A 22,130-nucleotide genomic window follows, 5' to 3' on the forward strand; every position below is an offset into this window, starting at 1 on the left:
TATGTGAATGTTTTTAATAGAGGTCAGAGACCTCTCTGTTGTGTGTGTGTGTGTGTGATTTATGAAGACACAAATTTGTATAATGACGTGTATTACACTGGTATTATAACTTAACGTGGTTTATGAGGACATTTCATGAGTCCTCGTATTTCAAATAGCTTAAAAAACATAAAAAACAATGTTTTATTAAAAAATGCAGAATGTTTTCTGTGATGGGTAGGTTTAGGGATGGGGCAGTGTAAGGGGATAGAATATACAGTTTGTACAGTATAAAAATCATTACGCCCATGGAGAGTCCTCATAATGTAGTTGCACCAACGCGCACACGCGTGCACGTGTGTGTGTGTGTGTGTGTGTTGCGGCAAACACCCGCTGTCACGCCCCTCGTTACGCGGGAATGAATGCCAGGTGAAGCTGGTCTCAATCAGCGTGGCATGCACCTTGGGCTTTGAAATGGTGCTTGCACCGCTCATTTCATTGTGTACTGTGAGCAGCGTGGACGCAGTGGAACGTTGGGTCAAAGACTTTTATTTAAACTGCACGGGATCATGTTGATTTCTGAAGAGACTGCCGGTAAGAGGAAATGTCTGCGGTGCGCTAAGCACTAACTGCGTTGGGTGGCTTTATGTAAATATGCATGTTATGCACTTAAGTTATTTATAGTTGTTATAGATTCGGTATTTGTGAATTTGTATTTGTATTTAAATTGCTGAGCTAAGCGTGTAGTATTGTTAACAGTCATTTTAAGAGTCTATTATGAAGTAATTCATAGTCAATTTGCTCATTTTTGATTCTGTCAAATTCATTCTTAATGTGTAATTAATTAGTTAGAATATTTATGGTAAACCTCGTTAAATCTCCTTCTAATGAAAATGCAAGTCTGGTGATTAAAAGCTACTTCTTTTAAACTTATTTGATTTGGTGTAAAATGGTATTAGTAAAAAGAAATAGTATTGAGTTGATGCTTACCAACTTAAACCTGTGTATGTAGTATGTACAGTGTGAGATTTGTGGTGGTTTAATTATTGTGCATTGTTGTAAATATTTACACTGGTTTCTGTGTGGTTTTAAAGGTTTTTCACCTACTGACTACTGAGATTCTACAATAAATTAAGAAAAGTGAACACACGTCTCATTCTTGTGAATGGAACCCAGTGTTCAATTCAGGAGTAAGGAATCCCTTTTCAAGTGAGGGACCCGTGCAGATCAAAACACTTGACAGTGAAAAACCGCGTCGAGGCCCCAAACGCAACGAACGCTCCAGGCCCAACGCAACGAACGCTCCAGGCCCAACGCAACGCACGCTCCAGGCCCCAACGCAACGCACGCTCCAGGCCCCAACGCAACGCACGCTCCAGGCCCCAACGCAACGCACGCTCCAGGCCCCAACGCAACGCACGCTCCAGGCCCCAACGCAACGCACGCTCCAGGCCCCAACGCAACGCACGCTCCAGGCCCCAACGCAACGCACGCTCCAGGCCCCAACGCAACGCACGCTCCAGGCCCCAACGCAACGCACGCTCCAGGCCCCAACGCAACGCACGCTCCAGGCCCCAACGCAACGCACGCTCCAGGCCCCAACGCAACGCACGCTCCAGGCCCCAACGCAACGCACGCTCCAGGCCCCAACGCAACGCACGCTCCAGGCCCCAACGAAATCATGTCGGAATCAAGAACTCTGCAGGAATTGAAAACGGAGAGAACGACCGCTAAAAGACTGTTTTCTCGGCTGGCTAACTCTACTGTTAGATCATGTAAGAGTATGTCGGCGGATGAACTCAGGGAGGCTCTGAGTAAGTTGACACTAGAGTCAGTCAAAGTAATTGAAGTAAACGATGAGTTGGAAGCTGCCTACATTGAGGCGGGGGTTGGAGAGGAAGAGTCCGCTGTAGCAGAGGAGCAAAGGGCAGACATCAGAAAGACAACAAAAGAGTGTGAACAGAAGCTGGAGGAGTTGGAGGGTATTATTTACAAGGCCCTTTGGGAAAAGTTTGGTAACCCTCAACTTTCCCTGGCGTTAGAAGTGGCTGAAGAGGAATGTGAGCGAATTTCAGCTGTCCAGCCTGGAGTAAAGCTAGACGTGTACGACTTTATGCTTGGACACCTGGAAGGACAAGTTAAAGCTGCAAAAGAAGCTAGCTGCCAGTGGATCCGGTGGGCCCCACCCGAAGAGCAGAAGGATTTGCAGTGTCGGCTGAGGGAGCTGGAGATCAGTGTGCCTAGATTAATATCAGGGAAGGCTGCCCTAATGCAGGCAAAGATCGAACAAGAGAGGCAACCTGTCACAACCCACTGTCCCCAAGTGGCTAGCATCAAATTGAGACCGACGGCGCTCCCAAAATTTGATGGAAACAAGCGGAACTTCCACCGCTGGAGAAAGGATTGGGAGGCACTCCAGAGGCAAGGAGAGCCTACCGGTTCCAAAGAGGTCAGGAAGTTTCAGCTGCTGGACAGTCTTGAGGAGAAAGTGGTTGCAGATCTTCGCCTCTCAAACTATGGGACAGCAGAAGAGATCTTCCAGATTCTAGAAAACCGCTTCGGAAATAAAACAAGAATAGCTCTGGAGATCATTGAGGAGTTACAGTCGTTACTTCCGGTAAAAAGCCATCAGCCCAGAAAAATTGTGGATTTAATACAGATGGTCGAGAAGGCTTTACACGATCTGAGCGAGCTGGGAGCAGTGTTGGGCAGTAACGCGTTAGAAGTAACGCGTTACTGTAATCCCATTACTTTTTTCAAGTAACGAGTAAAGTAAGGGATTACAATTGCAAAAACAGTAATTAGATTACTGTTACTTTCCTGTAAGGAGGCTGCGTTACTGCGTTACTGTGATGTTGTTTCGTTAGACTGTCTCGTGAGTCGTGGCTTAATTTGAGCCGGAACACGCCCGACGTTGGATATGGAACCTTTTTATTGGATCCGGCACCTCCTATGTCACTATAGAAAATTAATCGCCTAAATAAAATAAAAAAATACTATTTGTGTAGCCTAGTGTTCAATGTTGTTATCGATAGAGCTGCGCGAATGGGGTATTATTTATTTAATCCGCACGCGCATCACAAAACTCATCATCCGTAAATGCTGATGCGAGCCGCGCGAGAAAGCCCTTGTCTGTTCTAGAAAGGATGCAGCAAAGATATTTAATGCTAATGTATCATGAGACATCGGCCTACGCTGAGTTTCATTCATTTATGAGGTGCGCGCTCTAGTTAACAATGAAAGTGAAAGTGAACGCGGCGCGCGGCTCCTCCATGTCACGGTTATTGTCTGCTATATTTGCCTTGTATTTGTTAAATACATGCAAATGGTTGATGAAACATTTATTAAAATAAGATACAAAAATAATTGAATTTATACAAAACGAAATTAACTTTAAAGAAAGGCTTTTAACAATGCAATGCAAGTGAACGCGGCGCGCTACCGCCTCAATGCACGGTTATTATATTGTCTGCTATATTTGCTTTTTATTTATTAAATACATGCAATTGGTTGATGCAATATTTATTAAAATTAAGATACAATTTATACAAAACGAAATTCACTTTAAAGAAAGGCTTTCTACAAAGGAAAACTCCATGAAATGGTAAAAATATGTCTGACGATTTACAAAAACAAAACGAATCTGCTCTTTAACCCTTGTGCATTGTTCAAATTCCCATCCTTTCGTTATGTTCGTGGCTGAAAACAGCCACTACTTTAAACTGCTGTAAAAATTGATCAGATAAATATTTTTTTGCCATTTTTTTTGCATAAATCTATTAATCAACATCAGTCCTGTTCAAAACTACTAAATGTTTTTAAAAAAATCAAGATTTTAACTCTTTAATTGCCAAATTCATAAATTATGTCACTGATTTGGGAGGGGAAAAAAACACAAAATTACTTATTTTCAATATAAAATGTGATTGTGGACTGGATTTTTTTTTACCTTTTATCACAGTCTTGGACATGTCAAAGATTAGAAACAACATTGGTTTTGATGCATTGTTAGTTTTTGTGCAGCATCAGATTTTAACGTTTTCTCCCTCATTTACTGTTCGTGGCTGTTTTTGCCCCATTGACTTCCATTATAACCACATTTTTTGATTGCAAAGCCATGACACCATAAAATCATGCATTTTTGATTGTTGGTGGTTTTCCCTGTTGGGAAGAGGTAAAATTAGTAATTTTTACTGTTGATAACCAGGTGGCACCATTAACCCTTTAGGTAGGCCTGTGCAAAAAAAAGCTTAGTTTCTGGCTTTTACATGGAGTTATATGGAGTATAATAGCATAATAAAGTGTGTGTGTGTGTGTGTGTGTGTGTGTGTGTGTGTGTGTGTGTGTGTGTGTGTGTGTGTGTGAGAGAGACCTCACCTTGATGCGTCTGAGAAAATCAAAATATGCAACTCAGCTCTCAGAACTACATGGAGTAAACAAAAACAAAGTAAGTGTATTTATGCATCTGCCTTTTGATGGTGAGAAATGCAGACTAAACAAAAACTAAGCAAGTGGATTTAAACACTTGCATGCAAGCCTGCTGGTCATTTGATGATGAGAAGAGCAGCAAGCAACATGAGAAAGGGCTTGACTTGAAGTTTTAGAGATGAGTATGCATGTCTTCTCCCTCTGACACCACAGACTCAGGAGAGGCAGATCCTGATTTGGATGTGGCACCCTCATCATCCTCTCTAGCTTCCACTGAAGGCGAGGAGGATTCGGAGGATCCTGGGTCTGGGTGGATTGGGAGAAACGGCGAAGTGTGGTTTTCCACCAACCCGGAGACAACTCCCTTTCTTCAGCCTGCCAGAGGCGTGACTTCATGGCCGACGCGCTATGCCATCGCAAGGGTCCAGAACATTGATTCTGTGTTCAATCTGTTTTTTACGGGCGCCGCACAATGAGAAACTGGACCGGGGTGGACTCCACAGATCTCCGTGCCTACATGGGGCTACTGATTATGGCCGGTGTCTACAGGTCCAGAGAGGAGTCCACACGTTGCCTGTGGGATGATCGCAGTGGTCGTGCGATTTTTAGAGCCACCATGTCCCTCTCAAGATTCAAGAAATCAGCAGAGCTCTGCGTTTTGGAGGTTGGTCATGCTGACAATGAGGTCAATCATCTCGTCGGCCATGAAGTCACGCCTCTGGCAGGCTGAAGAAAGGGAGTTGTCTCCGGGTTGGTGGAAAACCACACTTCGCCGTTTCTCCCAATCCACCCAGACCCAGGATCCTCCGAATCCTCCTCGCCTTCAGTGGAAGCTAGAGAGGATGATGAGGGTGCCACATCCAAATCAGGATCTGCCTCTCCTGAGTCTGTGGTGTCAGAGGGAGAAGACAATACATCCTGCAGCTCGCTGGAGGGGTCAGGCTGCAGAATCATCTCTAGAACTTCACTACAAGTCAAGCCCTTTCTCATGTTGCTTGCTGCTCTTCTCACCATCAAATGACCAGCAGGCTTGCATGCAAGTGTTTAAATACACTTGCTTAGTTTTTGTTTAGTCTGCATTTCTCACCATCAAAAGGCAGATGCATAAATACACCTTTTTTGTTTTTGTTTACTCCATGTAGTTCTGAGAGCTGAGTTGCATATTTTGATTTTCTCAGACGCATCAAGGTGAGGTCTCTCTCTCTCACTCACACACACACACACACACACACACACACACACACACACACACACACACACACACACACACACACACACACACACACACACACACACACACACACACACACACACACACACACACACACACACACACACACATTGTTATGCTATTATACTCCATATAACTCCATGTAAAAGCCAGAAACTAAGCTTTTTTTTGCACAGGCCTACCTAAAGGGTTAATGGTGCCACCTGGTTATCAACAGTAAAAATTACTAATGTTACCTCTTCCCAACAGGGAAAACCACCAACAATCAAAAATACATGATTTTATGGTGTCATGGCTTTGCAATCAAAAAATGTGGTTATAATGGAAGTCAATGGGGCAAAAACAGCCACGAACAGTAAATGAGGGAGAAAAAGTTTAAATCTGATGCTGCACAAAAACTAACAATGCATCAAAACCAATGTTGTTTCTAATCTTTGACATGTCCAAGACTGTGATAAAAGGTAAAAAAAAATCCAGTCCACAATCACATTTTATATTGAAAATAAGTAATTTTGTGTTTTTTCCCCTCCCAAATCAGTGACATAATTTATGAATTTGGCAATTAAAGAGTTAAAATCTTGATTTTTTTAAAAACATTTAGTAGTTTTGAACAGGACTGATGTTGATTAATAGATTTATGCAAAAAAAATGGCAAAAAAATATTTATCTGATCAATTTTTACAGCAGTTTAAAGTAGTGGCTGTTTTCAGCCACGAACATAACGAAAGGGTAGTGAATTTGCCCAGAGTGTACTGTTAAGTTTTTGAAAATTTTCAAAGCATTTTCCTAAAATATGTGTAAAAATAAGCTTTGTCACCAAAAATCATTCCATTTGCTGAAACACGGAAAAAGTTATGGCCAAAATAAGACTCAAAAATACCCCATAGTGGCTGAAAACAGCCCCAACAGCACATAAGGGTTAATGTTAAAAGACGTAACTGTTAATAATTTGGAATACAGTCATGAGAGACTTTCATTTTAATTAGTTTATTGCTGTATTTTATTTGAATCTAATCGAATAGAGGATTTTACAAAAAAATATTTGCATTTTATATGCTGGAATATGCAGAAATATAAGTTAACAGAAGAAGGACTTTGTGTATTTCGTTAAAATATGGTGGACTCTGCAGAAATTGGTTAAATGTTCAACATTTTTCTTCAAGTCTGAGACTGTTGCATTTAATTAAATTTTTGGTTGATGCAATGTGCATAAAGTTAAAATATTGAAACTAATTCAATATTTTTAAATAAGTTTTAAAAAAGAGAATGTTTAATTTGATTAAATTTTAGATGATGGAATATGCAGAAAGAATAGAATTAGGCTGAAAGGTCTGCTTTTATAGCGTATTCAGGTCGTGCATCATGTTTTTGAAGTAAAGTAACTAGTAAAGTAACTAGTAAAGTAACTAATTACTTTTGAAAATAAGTAATCAGTAAAGTAACTGGATTACTTTCTTGGAGAAGTAATCAGTAATCAGTAACTAATTACTATTTCCAAGTAACTTGACCAACACTGGCTGGGAGATACGGACGCTCTAAAAAATCCCCTTGTCACGAAGTCGCTGGAGAGTAAGCTGCCAGAGGTCTTGAAAAAGGAGTGGCTGGTTTACGCAGCAGAAAGGAAGGACGAGGCTGGACCTAAAAATCGGTTTGACAAGCTCCTCACATTTTTGAGAAGCCAGGAGGAGATTTATGAGCAACTGGAGCAATTAAGGGATGATGAGCCCAACAGGAGGGAGCTAAAGATCCCACCAAAACATGCCCGGACGAAGGCCACCAAGTCCATGGGTCCCCAAATGGGCTGCGTCGTCTGTGGAGAGAGTGGCCATAGAAGGAAGTTGTACTATTGCAAGAAGTTTAAAACTTTGAACCCTACAGAAAGAAAAGGTGCAGCGAGTAGGATTGGGGCCTGTGGAAGATGTCTTGAGGTCCACACTAATGGGGAGGAGTGTAAGACCACTTACCTGTGCAGAGGTGAGGGCTGTAAAGACAAAGGGCCAGGTCATCATTACTACCTGTGCCCCAGGTCTGGAAATAAGGGCCCATCCCAGAGGAGGCCAAAGTCTAGTCCAGAAAGAGGAGGAAGCAGAAAGGGTACCGATGCCCAGGAAGATTTCCTGATCAAGCTTCCCCCAGAGTTAGCCCAACAATGCCGAGATGTCTTCTGCAATTCAGTATCAAGGACACTCAACTCGGCAGGAACAGAGTGTGGTTTGTTGGCAGAGAGTGGTCTTCAAGAGTTTCCTGTCATAATGATGATCCTTGAGGTCACTGCAAATGCCGGGCAGAAAATCGGGACATTGATAGATCTGGCATCGGACACTAACTACATCACTCATGATGCAGCGGATGAGTTAAACCTGAGGAGTGAAGACGTGACGTTGATTGTTCATGGAGTCGGAGGGATGCAAGTCACGGTGAAAACGAAAAGATACCTCCTGAAGATCCGGGTCAATACACCAAAAGGCACCTTAAGATCTCATCAGCTTGTGTGCTATGGGCTTGATAGTATTGCGGAGGTCCATCGTCATGTGTCACCTAAGAAACTGCAGAAAATCTTTCCTGAAGTCCACCTCCAAGAGTTGGTTAGACCTTCACAAATCAAGCTCCTCATCAGTCACAAGGAAGGCCAACTTGTACCTCAGAAAGTACGCTCCATTGGGGACCTTGTCCTGTGGGATGGTCCTCTAGGCAAGACGGTGGCAGGTTCGCACCCGGACCTTCTGGAAAAAGTTACTGTCACAGCCCATGCATCCAGGACGCATTTCGCACGCTCTATGCGGGCGGCAGCAGCGAGGTACACAGAGCTCACCTGCAAAACCCAAACTGATATGCCCCAAGCCATCCGGGCTTCCACATCAGCTGTCTGTCGGGACTTCCTGGAATGGTGGAGATGGGACAGCATCGGTGCTGCCTGTGAGCCTCAGTGTGGTGGCTGCCGTTGCGGAAAGTGCCAGCCTGGGGGAAAGGAGATGACTCTCTCAGAGGAGCGGGAACTGGAGCAGGTGAAAAGTGGGCTGACTTATGTAGCTGGAGATCATCACTGTGAAGGGCCTCACTGGCACACTAAGTACCCTTGGACAGAGGATCCAGCCTCTTTGCCAAATAATAGGAGGGCTGTTGAGGCGACGTTTCTAAGAACTGAGAGACAATTAGCCAAGGAACCGGAATGGAAGGTGGCCTATGGAACGCAAGTCCATGAGATGGTTCAAAGGAAAGCCGCAATCAAGCTGTCAATAGATGTGTTGGAGGGCTGGACTGGGCCAGTGTGGTATATTAGCCATTTGATTGCACCAAATCCCCACTCTGTTACTACTCCAGTCCGCCTTGTTTGGAATAGTAGCCAAAAGTTCAGGGGCCAGAGTTTAAATGACCTCCTCATCAAGGGTCCAGATGTCCTCAACAACATCCGGGCGGTCCTCCTGCGCTTCAGAGAAGGTGTTTTCGCTGCACTCGGTGACATCAAGAAGATGTATAATTCAGTTTGGCTCGAAGACCGGGAGGTGCATCTTCATCGCTTTCTCTGGAGAGATTTTGAGGGTGACGACATTGATGAATATGCAATCACAAGAGTAAATATCGGGGATAAACCAGCTGGTTGCATTGCTCAGGTTGCTATGCGAGAGACTGCAAATCTGCATAAGTTTAGCCACCTCAAGGAAGAGCGTAGGATACTGGAGGAAGACACATACGTGGATGATGTTCTCACCTCCCATAATGATCAGGGCCTACTTAGACAAATGACATCTAACGTTGAGCAAATCCTTGAGGCCGGTGGGTTTCATATGAAGCCGTGGGTCTATTCTGGCCAAAGTGGGAGGAAAGAACCCAAGGGCCAAGAAAAGAGAGTACCTACGACTATGATCCTCCCAAATCAACTTACTGAGGAAGAAAATAAAGCACTTGGCCTTGGCTATATCCCTGAGGAGGACAAGCTCCACTTGATGGTGGCCGTGAACTTTTCTAAGAAGAAAAAGAAGATGAGGCTGGGTAAAGATCTGCCGAGGGAGGAAGTAAGAGAGCAGGCACCCAACCCGCTCACCCGAAGAGAGCTATTGAGTCAAGTCTCTGGGTTATATGATCCCCTCGGTCTCGTGACTCCTGTTAAGCAGAGGGGAGCCATTATTGTGAGGAGGGCATTTCAGGAAGCGAGAGTAAAGTACAGTCCAACTGAAAATACCTGGGACACCGCTTTGTCCGAGGGACTTCGGCAAGATGCTATCTGCCTCTTGGAAGATTATGCTAACCTGAGCCAGTTAAGGTTTACTAGGCCCCTGACACCTCCTGACCCAAGTGGCGAACCTTGTGGCGTCACATTCTCTGACGGCAGTGAGCATTCTTATGGAGCTGTATTATATCTGCGTTGGCGTTGTAGACAAGACATTACCATAAGGCTAGTTGAATCCAAGGCCAAGCTGACACCACTGGACCAGAAGGGAGATGCTGTTAAAGCAGAGGTCTGTGGAGCTGTCTATGCGGCCCGGCTGAAAAAGTATTTCCAGAGGCACAGCCGGATCCGTGTGGAGAAGTGGTATCACCTGGTCGACAGCCAAACGGTCCTGGGAGCAGTTCAACGGGAGAGCTATGGCTATCAGACGTTCTTTGCCAACAGAATTGGGGAGATTCAAGGGAGCACAAATGTCCAGGACTGGTGGTGGATCCCCGGGCCACTTAATATAGCAGACATCATCTCAAGAGGGGCTAGCCCCAAGGCTTTGGAAGAAGGCTCTGAGTGGCAGATGGGCCCCAAGTTTTTAAGCCTCCCAGAGAGTGAGTGGCCGGTGAAGTCTGCTAAGGATGTTGCTGTTGCAGCCAGAGAGAACATACTAAGAATCCAGAAGAAAGCATTTGTTGCTACACTTACCCGGGCCGGCACAAAGCAGGAGCCGAAGCAGGACCAGAGTCAAACTCCAACAGACCTGCATAGACCACCAGCAGGCACTGCGGTTACTATACTTATCGATGTCGAGCGGTTCAGCAACCTAAGACAGCTTACGAAGGTAGTAGCACTAGTCTGGAGAGCGGCAAAGAAGCTTCTTCGGGTCAAGGCCGACGGAAGATCAAAGTGGGAGGCAGTCCAGTCAAACGGGGTCATCACAGTGATAGAGAGAGAGGATGCTTTCCGAGATCTCTGCCTTGCGGCTCAAGAGGGGGTAACCTTTAACAGCACCACATTGAACCGTCTTGTTGTATACAGAGATGGAGCTAGTGGGCTGCTGGTGTGTGGGGGTAGAGTTCAGTACTTCAGAAAGGATCACACGGCTGTGCCATTGATGCCTTTTGATACCTGGCTTGGCACTTTGGTGGCGCGTGAGAGTCATCAGGAGGGGCATGAAGGGGTTGCTGGAACCCTGTTGAGGATGCGGCGCAAGGTTTGGATTGTGCGAGGGAGAAGACTCGCTCAGAAAGTTGTCAACCAGTGCATTATCTGCAGGAAAGCAAGAGCTCGACTATGTGGGCAAGTGATGGGTGACCTACCTGTGGAAAGATCAAGGCCTGCTGCACCGTTCCAGTTCACTGGCGTTGATCTGTTTGGACCATACCTTGTGAGAGACGATGTTAAAAGGAGGGTGTCCATGAAGGTCTGGGGGGTCCTATTCTGCTGTATGGCAAGCAGGGCCATACATGTGGAGCTGGCCAACAGTATATCTACAGAAAGCTTCTTGATGGCCTACCAGAGATTTGCCGCTATCAGGGGGCATCCCCTTAAAGTTTGGTCAGATCCTGGGACCAACTTTATTGGCGCAAGGCCCGTGTTGGATGAGCTGTATGCCTTCCTGCAAGACCAAGAGACAGAAAGCCTGGAAGAGTATGCAGTAAAAAGTGGTACATGCTGGGTTTGGAAGGTGCTCCCTGCCGATTCGCCACACCGTAATGGAGCTGCTGAAGCTGCAGTGCGGATTGTGAAGAGAGCCCTTCAAAGTCTGGGGAAGTCAGTTGGCCTTACATTCAGCGAGTTCCTCACAGTGCTTCAGTTGGCGGCGAACTTGGCTAATGAGCGCCCGATCGACGCAAGGATCCAGAGTCGGGAGGACCGCATCCAGTATGTGACGCCAAATGCACTTCTTCTTGGGCGTGCGTCTCAAGAAGGAGACTTTAAGACCTTCAGTTTTACCAACTACCCATACAAGCGTCTTCGAGAAATCCAGGTCCAAGTCAACAGCTTCTGGAGAGCCTGGTGCCAGCTTGCCGGACCAAATCTCTTCATCAGAAGCAAGTGGCATACTACAGAGAGGAACGTGGCTGTAGGAGACATTGTCTGGCTTTGTGATCAGAACGCACTGCGGGGTCAGTTTAGGCTCGGCAGAGTTGTCGCTGTTGCTCCAGACTCCAAGGGTGTTGTAAGGGATGTCGACGTCCTAGTCACTCCGGGCCACTGTGTTCCAGTCCGATGTCCAAAGGCTGTGGACCTGAGCTTAATGCCTTCCCGTGACAAGAAGGGGAGCTCCAATAGCACTGTGCTGCGGAGAGACATCAGACGCCTTGTTGTTCTCCTTTCTGTTGAGGAGCAGACCATCTGATCAGGTTTGCCTTGAAGTTCGGCGACCTTTCCGTGGTTAAACGGAATGCTCGAGTGGGAGGTGTTGCGGCAAACACCCGCTGTCACGCCCCTCGTTACGCGGGAATGAATGCCAGGTGAAGCTGGTCTCAATCAGCGTGGCATGCACCTTGGGCTTTGAAATGGTGCTTGCACCGCTCATTTCATTGTGTACTGTGAGCAGCGTGGACGCAGTGGAACGTTGGGTCAAAGACTTTTATTTAAACTGCACGGGATCATGTTGATTTCTGAAGAGACTGCCGGTAAGAGGAAATGTCTGCGGTGCGCTAAGCACTAACTGCGTTGGGTGGCTTTATGTAAATATGCATGTTATGCACTTAAGTTATTTATAGTTGTTATAGATTCGGTATTTGTGAATTTGTATTTGTATTTAAATTGCTGAGCTAAGCGTGTAGTATTGTTAACAGTCATTTTAAGAGTCTATTATGAAGTAATTCATAGTCAATTTGCTCATTTTTGATTCTGTCAAATTCATTCTTAATGTGTAATTAATTAGTTAGAATATTTATGGTAAACCTCGTTAAATCTCCTTCTAATGAAAATGCAAGTCTGGTGATTAAAAGCTACTTCTTTTAAACTTATTTGATTTGGTGTAAAATGGTATTAGTAAAAAGAAATAGTATTGAGTTGATGCTTACCAACTTAAACCTGTGTATATAGTATGTACAGTGTGAGATTTGTGGTGGTTTAATTATTGTGCATTGTTGTAAATATTTACACTGGTTTCTGTGTGGTTTTAAAGGTTTTTCACCTACTGACTACTGAGATTCTACAATAAATTAAGAAAAGTGAACACACGTCTCATTCTTGTGAGTGGAACCCAGTGTTCAATTCAGGAGTAAGGAATCCCTTTTCAAGTGAGGGACCCGTGCAGATCAAAACACTTGACAGTGTGTGTGACAGATATATAGCCTTTCAAAAGTTTGGGACTGGTAAGATTTTTTATGTTTTTAAAAGTCTCTAGCTCACAAAGGGCACATTTATTTGATTGAAAAAAACAGTAATATTGATAAATATTATGGCAATTTAAAATAACTGTTTTATATTTTAATATATTTTAAAATATAATTTATTCCTGTGATGCAAAGCTGAATTTTCAGCATCATTACTCCAGTCTTCAGTGTCACACGATCTTTCAGAAATCATTATAATGTGCTAATTTGATGCTCAAAAAAACATTCATTATTATCAATGTTGAAAGCAGTTCTGAACATTTTTCTCAGGATTCTTTGATGAATAGAAATTTAATGAAATAGATGAAATATAATCTTTTGTAACATTATAAATATCACATAGCTACATAATATGTATGTACATGATATAATCTCTTTTTCTACTCATAATAATACATAATAATGTGATAAAAATCATGCTAACCATAATTAGGCTGAATTCAGGTAAACTGGGACACTATTTTCCATTGAGATGACTGACGATATCCTGAATTAACCTCTGAGAATAATAAAAAGCCACAACTTTCATGTGACTTAAATCATCAACAAAATAATTTTGTGTTTTAGTGATTTAAAATAACCAGTATATGCACACACAAGCTGAAACTGTGCACACCTGACACACACACACACTGATGCCACACACAGATTAGGTTGCCATGCAGCAGTGCTAGAGAAAGGGCAGCAGAAGCAGAATAGAGATGGTTTAATTACAGCTGATGTGAAGGGAACAGCTGAGGAAGCTCCTCTCAGCTCATATATGGCCGAGGGAGACAGGCATCTGCCAGCGCGGCCTCTTTTACGACCACCACCGAGTACGAGTATGTGTGCTAGAGAAAGGGAGAAAGTAGCTGACAGGTCAAATCTTCAGCTGTGCTTGCGTATGTGTGTGTGGGCATGAGAGAGAGAGCGATTGAGAGGGACAAGAGAAGAGAGGTCTCTGCAACCCTGACCCTGGTTTCAGCACAACAGGAAAGGCTCTAATCTGGCTCACCTGCTTTCCCTGAGTCTTTAGTTGTGGTCAGGGGCAGGCGAGCTGAGGTGTGAGGTGTGGAATACCCTACACCAGCGCTTGCAAAAACACACATTAGTCCTGGCATGCCATGTTCACTAGCTTTTAAGCCTTCACTATGCAAACAGCTCACACTGAGAAGCTTAAACGGACACAAGTTTTACCCTTCTCTATATAGACAGAGCTGTATATGCACTTACATAGACACAAAAACAAAAAAGAGAATCAAGGAGAAATCATGTGTGACACCATCAGTTGACTTTTCATTTACATATTTAACAACAATAACAAAAAAAACAATAACAACAAATGACACTTCTAATTCTAGGTTAATGTTGATGTTAAATGTTAGTGTAATTTCTACATCTTCTATTAACTAAGCTAAGCTAAAAAGTCATACTTTTATTCAGTACGGATACATTTATCAAAAGTAAAAGTGAAGCCATTTATAATGTTACAAAATATTTTAAATAAATGCTATCTTTGAACATAATGAACACTGACTTATTGATGCCGAAAAAGCAGCTTTGTCATCACATGAATAAATTACATTTGAAATTATTTGAAAGTAGAAAAAGCTATTTTAAACTGTAATCATATTTCACAATATTACTGTTTTCGCTGTATTTTTTTAGATGGAAAAAAGAAGCTTACCTAAACTTTTGAACGGTAGTGTAAATGCGGTAAAAAATATTGTTGTTCACTGTTATCATGATAACGCTTTACAATAAGGTTGTAACATTAGTTAGCTACTTTAGTTAACATGAACTAAGAATGAACAATAATTCTACAGCATTTATTAATCTAAGTTATTAATATCAACATTTACTCATACATTATTAAAATCAAATAATTAACATTAGTTAATGCACTGTGAACTAACATGAACAAACAATTAACAGTTGGATTTTTATTAACTAACATCAACAATAATTAATAAATGCTGCAACAAATGTATAGCTCATTGTTAGTTCATGTGAGTTAATACATTAACTAATGTGAACAAATGAGACTTTATTGTAAAGTGTTACCGTTATCTTATTGTGTTCACTGTTCTCTTATAAATGTTACCAAAAAACGAATACAAACTACCAGTAATAATAAAAACCTAACAGTAAAAATGCCATATGAGAATAACTCTACAGAAATTGTTAACACAAATGTTCTGTTGCCAATCATAGTGGATGATTCATAACCCTATAAAGTCACAACTAACATGACGAGGATAATTGTGTGAAAGAAAATACTGCAGAAGAATAAACGAGAAAAGAAATCAATAAATGTTCAATGTGACAATATATTTTGGCAATATGCCCCAGTGTGTGAAGCTCAGGGGAGCCGTGTCATACAGCAGCTATGAGCACTATGCGGATATGGAATATCTGACTTAACATGTGTGGATATCGATACTTTGGTATCTTTAGTAACGTCCCAGAGCGTACTCACATAACACTTAACCAATCATTAAGCTGACCCCAGTCATGTTTCATTTCTGCACGGTCCCATTGATGCCATGTCAAGACTGACCTCAATATATAAATATATAATACACACCAAGAGGTAGTCATTTTATATCTTTGATGATTTGATGGAATGATCTCATTGTCCCTTCATTGATCGCCCTCTCATACGCTTAACTAGTGTTTGCATCAGGTTGCTGTTGAGTAGATTTACATATCTTCAGCCCTGGCTAAAGGTGTAGGCCAAAAACAGGTTTAGTACAGGAATCCAGGACACAGCAACCTCCCATGTTCAAGCACTGGGGTTACAGGGCAGCTGAATGTGGGGGAGTGTCAGATGAGCCCGTGCGGCTGTTCTAATAGGATAAGTGGTCTGATACTACCTTGGGAGCTTTGCAAAGTGTCTTAATCTGTTGTGTTTAACACTACAACAAGAATAGCTCACCATCGCTCGGGTGGTCATTCTAAACCCCGGAGACTGAGAACATCAGTTGATGCTAGAAAAATACAGCAACTAATAAATCTAGCATAACAGCCCCAGCAACTCGAGCTGTGATATATCGGAGTTATTCATTTCGGAATTGCCATTTAAGAACTCCAGCGGGTCATTTGTACAACTTACTTTTAAACTTTAATACTACTAGAAGCACAAATGGAGGGAGAAAGGAGCTTTGGTCTTTGTCGAGATGAAACCAACACAGAGATCATTTATCTTTTTCGGCGAGCTCTTATTTCTCCTTTCCAAAGATTGTCTCAAATAATCAATGCCACAAACTCTGTTGTGCTGTTTATATTTAACTGCCAACACACACCCACCAGTTGCCGAGAAAATGTCAAACATCTATCACTCGACTGGACTTGGAGTAGTAATTTGCTGTTAGGTTTTTTTTTTTTAGGTTTAAATATTCAGGGTTCTTTCCTGTGGAGAGTAACAGAGATATGGCTGTGGCTCTCACACTGAATGGAAAAAAGAATATGTAAATTATATTCTCTTGATTGACTTTTATTCTCTGAAAATGACTTCATAAAAATGCTATGGGCTTATAAATAAATTCACAAATTAAGAGTATAAAACCTCAAAACCACCTGTGGGTGCTTAGATAATAGGCGACAGATGTTTAGCCACTTCTTCTCTATGTTTACTTATGACATTCACCTAAAAATTATTAAAACAATAATGGCTCTTCTAAAAAAAAACTTCAAAAACCTAGTGTATAAAAGAATAGTGACATTTAGCAAACAGTACCCACATCCACCTGTAGGGTGCTTAAGTGTTAGCTGTGTTTACTTATGACACTGACCTTAAAATGTGTTAAAGACTTCAAAATAACCTCACAAACTTAGGCTATATTAATAGTGTTAAATTTAGCCTCAAAACCACCTGCAGTGTGCTTGGCTAGCAGGCTAAGTGTGCAGACGCGTCTTAGCTGTGTGTTTACTTATTACATTGACATAAAATGTAGAAAAGTTATGGCCTTCTAAATAGCATCACAAACTTAGGGTATAAATGAATAGTTAGTGTTAAATATAGTCAACAATACCTAAAAAACACCTGTATAGGGTATATAGCATACATGCTAGCAGTGTTTACTTCCTGGGAACTTTTAAGTAGGCAACTGAAACATAAATGTTATTCATCACATAAAGTAGCCTAGACTTAACACTTTATAGACCACGTCTGCTATTCTCATTTACACTCGCTGCACTTCAACAGGGGCAAAACAGACTGACTGACAGTCAGACAGACAGATGGAGGCAACAGACGTGTGCTCCTGTCTCGAACCAAAGCGGCGCTGAAATCAGAGCCTTCAGTTTCTTCTGCTTCGTCGGCCCGTTACCCATAAACTATAGCCTTTCGCATTTCACGTCGCTGCCACTCATTTTCCCCACCGTCGCTTTACACTTAAGCAAGGGGAATCTAATCTTCTAAAATGCAGTGGCTAGAATAATCAAGAAGACATATGCTGAAAATAAAGTGTGTATTTCGGGGCGTGGGAGGGGTGGGCATGTGTTTGGAGTCGGCAGATGCCTGAGGACTTTACAGTCAGCTTGACTTGTTAGGAAAACTGGGTATATGCTTACACTTCCGTTGACATGACTGCGGTATCAGCGCACTGGCTTAAGTGTTGGACACCCTCTGAATGACCCTGTCGGGGTGTGCGTGTTTACAGAGATGATCTGACAAACATTTGCCCAGTGCAACCCGACTGGGCGGAGGGTAGTGCAGTGTGTTTACAGCCACCACCATTCCGATGCCCTGACAAACCAAATTTAAAATTCAAGAGAGCTATTAATTAGATGGATACAGACAGGTCTGAAAAAGTAGACTGAAATTAGCTGCATGCTTATATTACATGTCTGTGTTTACAAATATAGTGAATATAGTTTGTGGTTCTTGCTAAGCTAAGCATAATAACTATTGCATATACTTAGCAGTAGTTATTTGAACAAACACATAAAATCCAAAGATCTGCTATTATTTTTCTTTTTTGGGGCACACTTTAGCTGGAAGACCAGTTAAATAAGCTATTATAAAAAAAAATTAAAAAATAAAATAGACCATGATGGTAGAGAAAGAAAAAATCAGGGTAATTTTATTTTTATCTTTATTCACTTCTCACAAGATAATCAGCGTGATTCAATTCTGAAACATACCTAGCTATCCTAAACCGGCTTCATGCTATATAGGCCCTAGTTTTTTTTTTCCAGCAGAGTTAGGATCTCTTTTTAATTAGGCCTGATCACCCAGCAACAATAGCAGCCACCTAGCAACCATTCTGAACACATGCACCAGCAACCGCATACACTTAAAATATTCTGAACTGCATAGCTATTTAACTGCATAGCAACACCCTGGTAACCAGCCACAAAACCCTAGCATCATTGCGTCAAATTTTGCATGATCAAGGACCATGTGATTATATAATTGTATCTTAATTTAGCTAATTTTACATTAAAATTCTATTTGAATATCTTTTAAAAATGCATAATATATGAACAAGTAAACCGCTAAAACACTGCACGCTGCTATAAGTACCGCTATGGCCAATACACACACCACAGGTACTGTGTGTGCACACACACATATTTCTAAATGTCAAAACAAGAAAGTGTGAAGGACAAGATGAAGAAGATTAGTGTCTTTAAGGGCCTGAGGTTATCCTAATGATGCCATACATCAACCTTTGGAAAGGAACATAGAGTCAAAGTTGTCAATGCATGAATGCCACACCATTATCATCTCCCAGTTTTAATCATTGTTCCTGTCATGTAAGTAATCAACACCATAACTTGTACCCAGAGAGATCATTCACAGTTACTTGAGAGTAATACGTACGCTTGCGCAAAGACCCTCATCTGGCTTTGTAGTGCGTGTGTGCCTTTTCAGTAGCACTGCTTTAAATGTTGTTGTGACAATGCTAAATGGCGCTTTTTATGAATGTGCTAAAATAACTTCCCCCAGTGTGGGCCGTGGCACCAAAGGCAATGATGGGTGAGAACTAACACTCCAGGACCACAAACAGTGTCAGAGGTCCTGTGATTTCCTGTGATCACCTCCCATCTGCCCCCGCCTGTTCCTTAGAGAAGGTCTCTCCGCATGGAGCTGCGATTTTCACCAGCTCCCCTAATTCTCTTCAATCTGGGGCACCAACCCCCTTTTCCAGGTCTCACCGGGCTAATAAGGTGATGATGCCTCCAGAACATCAGGGATGACAGAAGAAGGGCAGTTCTCACCTTTGGAGGCATCACCTCTGCTCTTGTTATGCCTATGAGCAGCCAGTCTTACGGTTCTCCTCCCTGAGTGCTTGCCCCGATGCACGATCTGTCTTGCTGAAGTTGGCATGGGTGAGCTATGTAAAATACAGGAATATATTACATTTTTAAATATTAAAATAGAAAAGAGTTGTTTGAAATTGTAATAATATTGCACAATATTACTGTTTTTTTATGGATCTGTGATGAGCATAAGAGACTTCTTTCAAAACCATAAAAATTCTATGCCGTCCACAAACTTTTAAACGGTAGCATATGATATTCTTTGTGCATACTCAGCACTTCAGTTTACATACATTTTATGTGATTGTGAGATGATAGGAAAAGTAAATCTTCAAAAATGCTAACCATTTTAAAAACACAACATGCAATGTTTAGCAAATATCAAAATGGACATCCATTTTTCATATTATACATGATGCCTAAACACACAAATCATTTTATTTTAACTATTTTATATTTAATTTACTGTATTTAATCAAAATGATAATAATGGCAGTTATTTAACAATTTTCAGCCATAAAATGCATACAACTCAATATAGGATTGTTCCACCAATGCAGAGCCATGAAAAGGAAAGTTCTGGAAAGACATTGTGCATTTTTTTTATACATGGCTTTGGATAAAAGCATCTGCTAAATGAATGAGGCCCCCCTGTTTACACCTGGTATTAAGATCCGGTTTGGTTGATCGGATCACAAGTAGACGAGGGAGACACATTCCCGTTTACAACTGGTGTTTTTTTTGTTCACTTTCAGACACGTCTGTCCTTATTTCTTCCAGGGGAGGGTCTATGGGTGGGTACATATAAGGGCTTTTAAGATTTTTCGATCTAATGGACTAAATAAGCTCACGCAATTTACATATGAAAAAGCCCAGAAACAGCGGAAAAAAACATAAGGAGAGCAGCAGCTTTCATTTTTTTGCTCTGGCAGCCGCAAGACCACACCGAACGCTCTGAGTGTGTGTTAGAAATCAGGAATAGTGATAGAACATTGTGCTTGGTACATTTTTCATCTTCAAACCAAACTTGGGTCTTCAGCCGACAAAGTTTAAATCCCGCCTGGCTAGCACGCTTCCCATAATGTTTACGCATTAGGTCAGTAGGTAGTGAGTAGGTGGTCTTTTTTTGCGGCTGTTCACATTCGACCACAAGAGCGTATGCACTCCGAAAGCAATCCGGTCGAATGCAGTCTGGAAGTGGTCGAAAGTGAGTAAGCTCAAAACGTTCAGGTTATAATATAAATATTCAGGTATGAGTCCAACTTATGTCCATGTTCTTGTAACAGCAATGTCTAAGTGGCTCCATTGGGGATCTCCTTATTATTTTTGGATGTATGTCATAGATCCCGTTTATACATGGTATTAAAATCTGCCTTTTGAGATTTGATCACAAGTTGTCAGCCAAGACACATTACTGGTATTAATATTCTGTGTCACTACATACTGAGAATATTCTGTGAAGTCTGTATATTTAGTTCAATGGTTGATTGACAGATGGTCCTTCAATGCACAAGAAAGCATTAGGTCGTGTTAGCGATTAGCCGATTACACTACAAATACACAGCACTCTTTCGAACATCATGTGGTTTGAGAGACTGGATCACAAACATGTTGGACGTGTTGGATGCCTGTTAATACCTGGTTTACCCAGCCCGTATACAAGCCCAGCACATCTCAAAGTCAGATTTAGTCAGTTTAGAATGTCAGATGACCTCTGCCCAAAGAACATGCAGTTCTCAAACCCAATAACTCATCACACCTCGCATTAAAATAAAACATAACTGGACATGGATGATGAGTTATAGGCACAGCTGTTGGGAGACAAGGTGGAGAAAAACATGCAGCATTTCTAACAATAACGCCACTATCTTAATGTGACTGAGAAGACATTGACACCTAATGGATGCGGTTTCAGGTGGGGTGAGGAGTTGGACGGGATGAGGTATAGGGTATGCTTGTGCTGTTTGGGTAACATGGGTGATAGACAGAGTCAGGTTACACACTGTTAGCATTCCGAAAGAAACGTCAAACACTGTGGACTAGCAGCTCATGCCTCCTCCTGTGATTCTATACACGTTGCACTGAAGTCAAGAATGGAGGGAAAAGACATGCAAGTGATTTTCCTGGGAGCTTCTACCAGCTCTTGGAAATGTGTCACCAAATCATTTACACTCCTTGCATACAGCAGGCTCCTCGATCTGTGAGTCCAGAGACACCAAAGATCCTCAAGAGGATGACTAATGACTATCATCACATACATATACATGCACAGTTATAATCGAGCTACAGCAGGTTGTGTAGTTGAGCTGAAGTCTCTCCCGTTCAGATCAAGTTTACATGACACAAAGCATAATCTAATATTTAAATGATTAATTAAAAGAAACGAGCATCTCCTTTGTCTTTCAGAGCATGTGCACAATGGCGATGCCAAAGTTAGACATCAACCTTCTTAGTGTTCCTCAAGTAATTCATTATAAACAATACAACAAGAAAAAAGTCAAATAAAATACAATTATTAAAGAATGCCTGTTTTGTTTTTGTAAAAAAAATGTATAGGGTCGCTAACGACCCGAGGTGTGTAACAGTGTATAAGTATATTTTTTCTGCACAACAATAATTTAATCTTTGATGACTGAATAAGAACAATTCACCTTTATTCTACAAGGTGACAATGTCTGATACACAATGATGAAGTGACGTTTCACTCATAGTTACCGCAGGCAGAAAACAA

At 42.0% G+C, this 22,130-nt stretch overlaps 1 long non-coding RNA gene across 2 annotated transcripts in view; it reads right to left on the reverse strand.

Moving 5' to 3' along the window:
* LOC307007040 overlaps nt 1-22,130 on the reverse strand; it is a 125,387-nt gene that overhangs the window by 58,176 nt on the left and 45,081 nt on the right. The window contains exon 5 of one of the 2 annotated variants that reach the window (XR_013799561.1): nt 19,358-19,473. This is a non-coding gene — a long non-coding RNA (uncharacterized lncRNA). Of the gene's footprint in view, nt 1-16,522; nt 19,474-22,130 lie in introns of those variants that run through there. The other variant, XR_013799562.1, reaches the window with a different exon arrangement.

This window comes from Phoxinus phoxinus (genome assembly GCF_949152265.1).
Source record: "Phoxinus phoxinus genome assembly, chromosome: 11".
Lineage (NCBI taxonomy): Eukaryota > Metazoa > Chordata > Actinopteri > Cypriniformes > Leuciscidae > Phoxinus > Phoxinus phoxinus.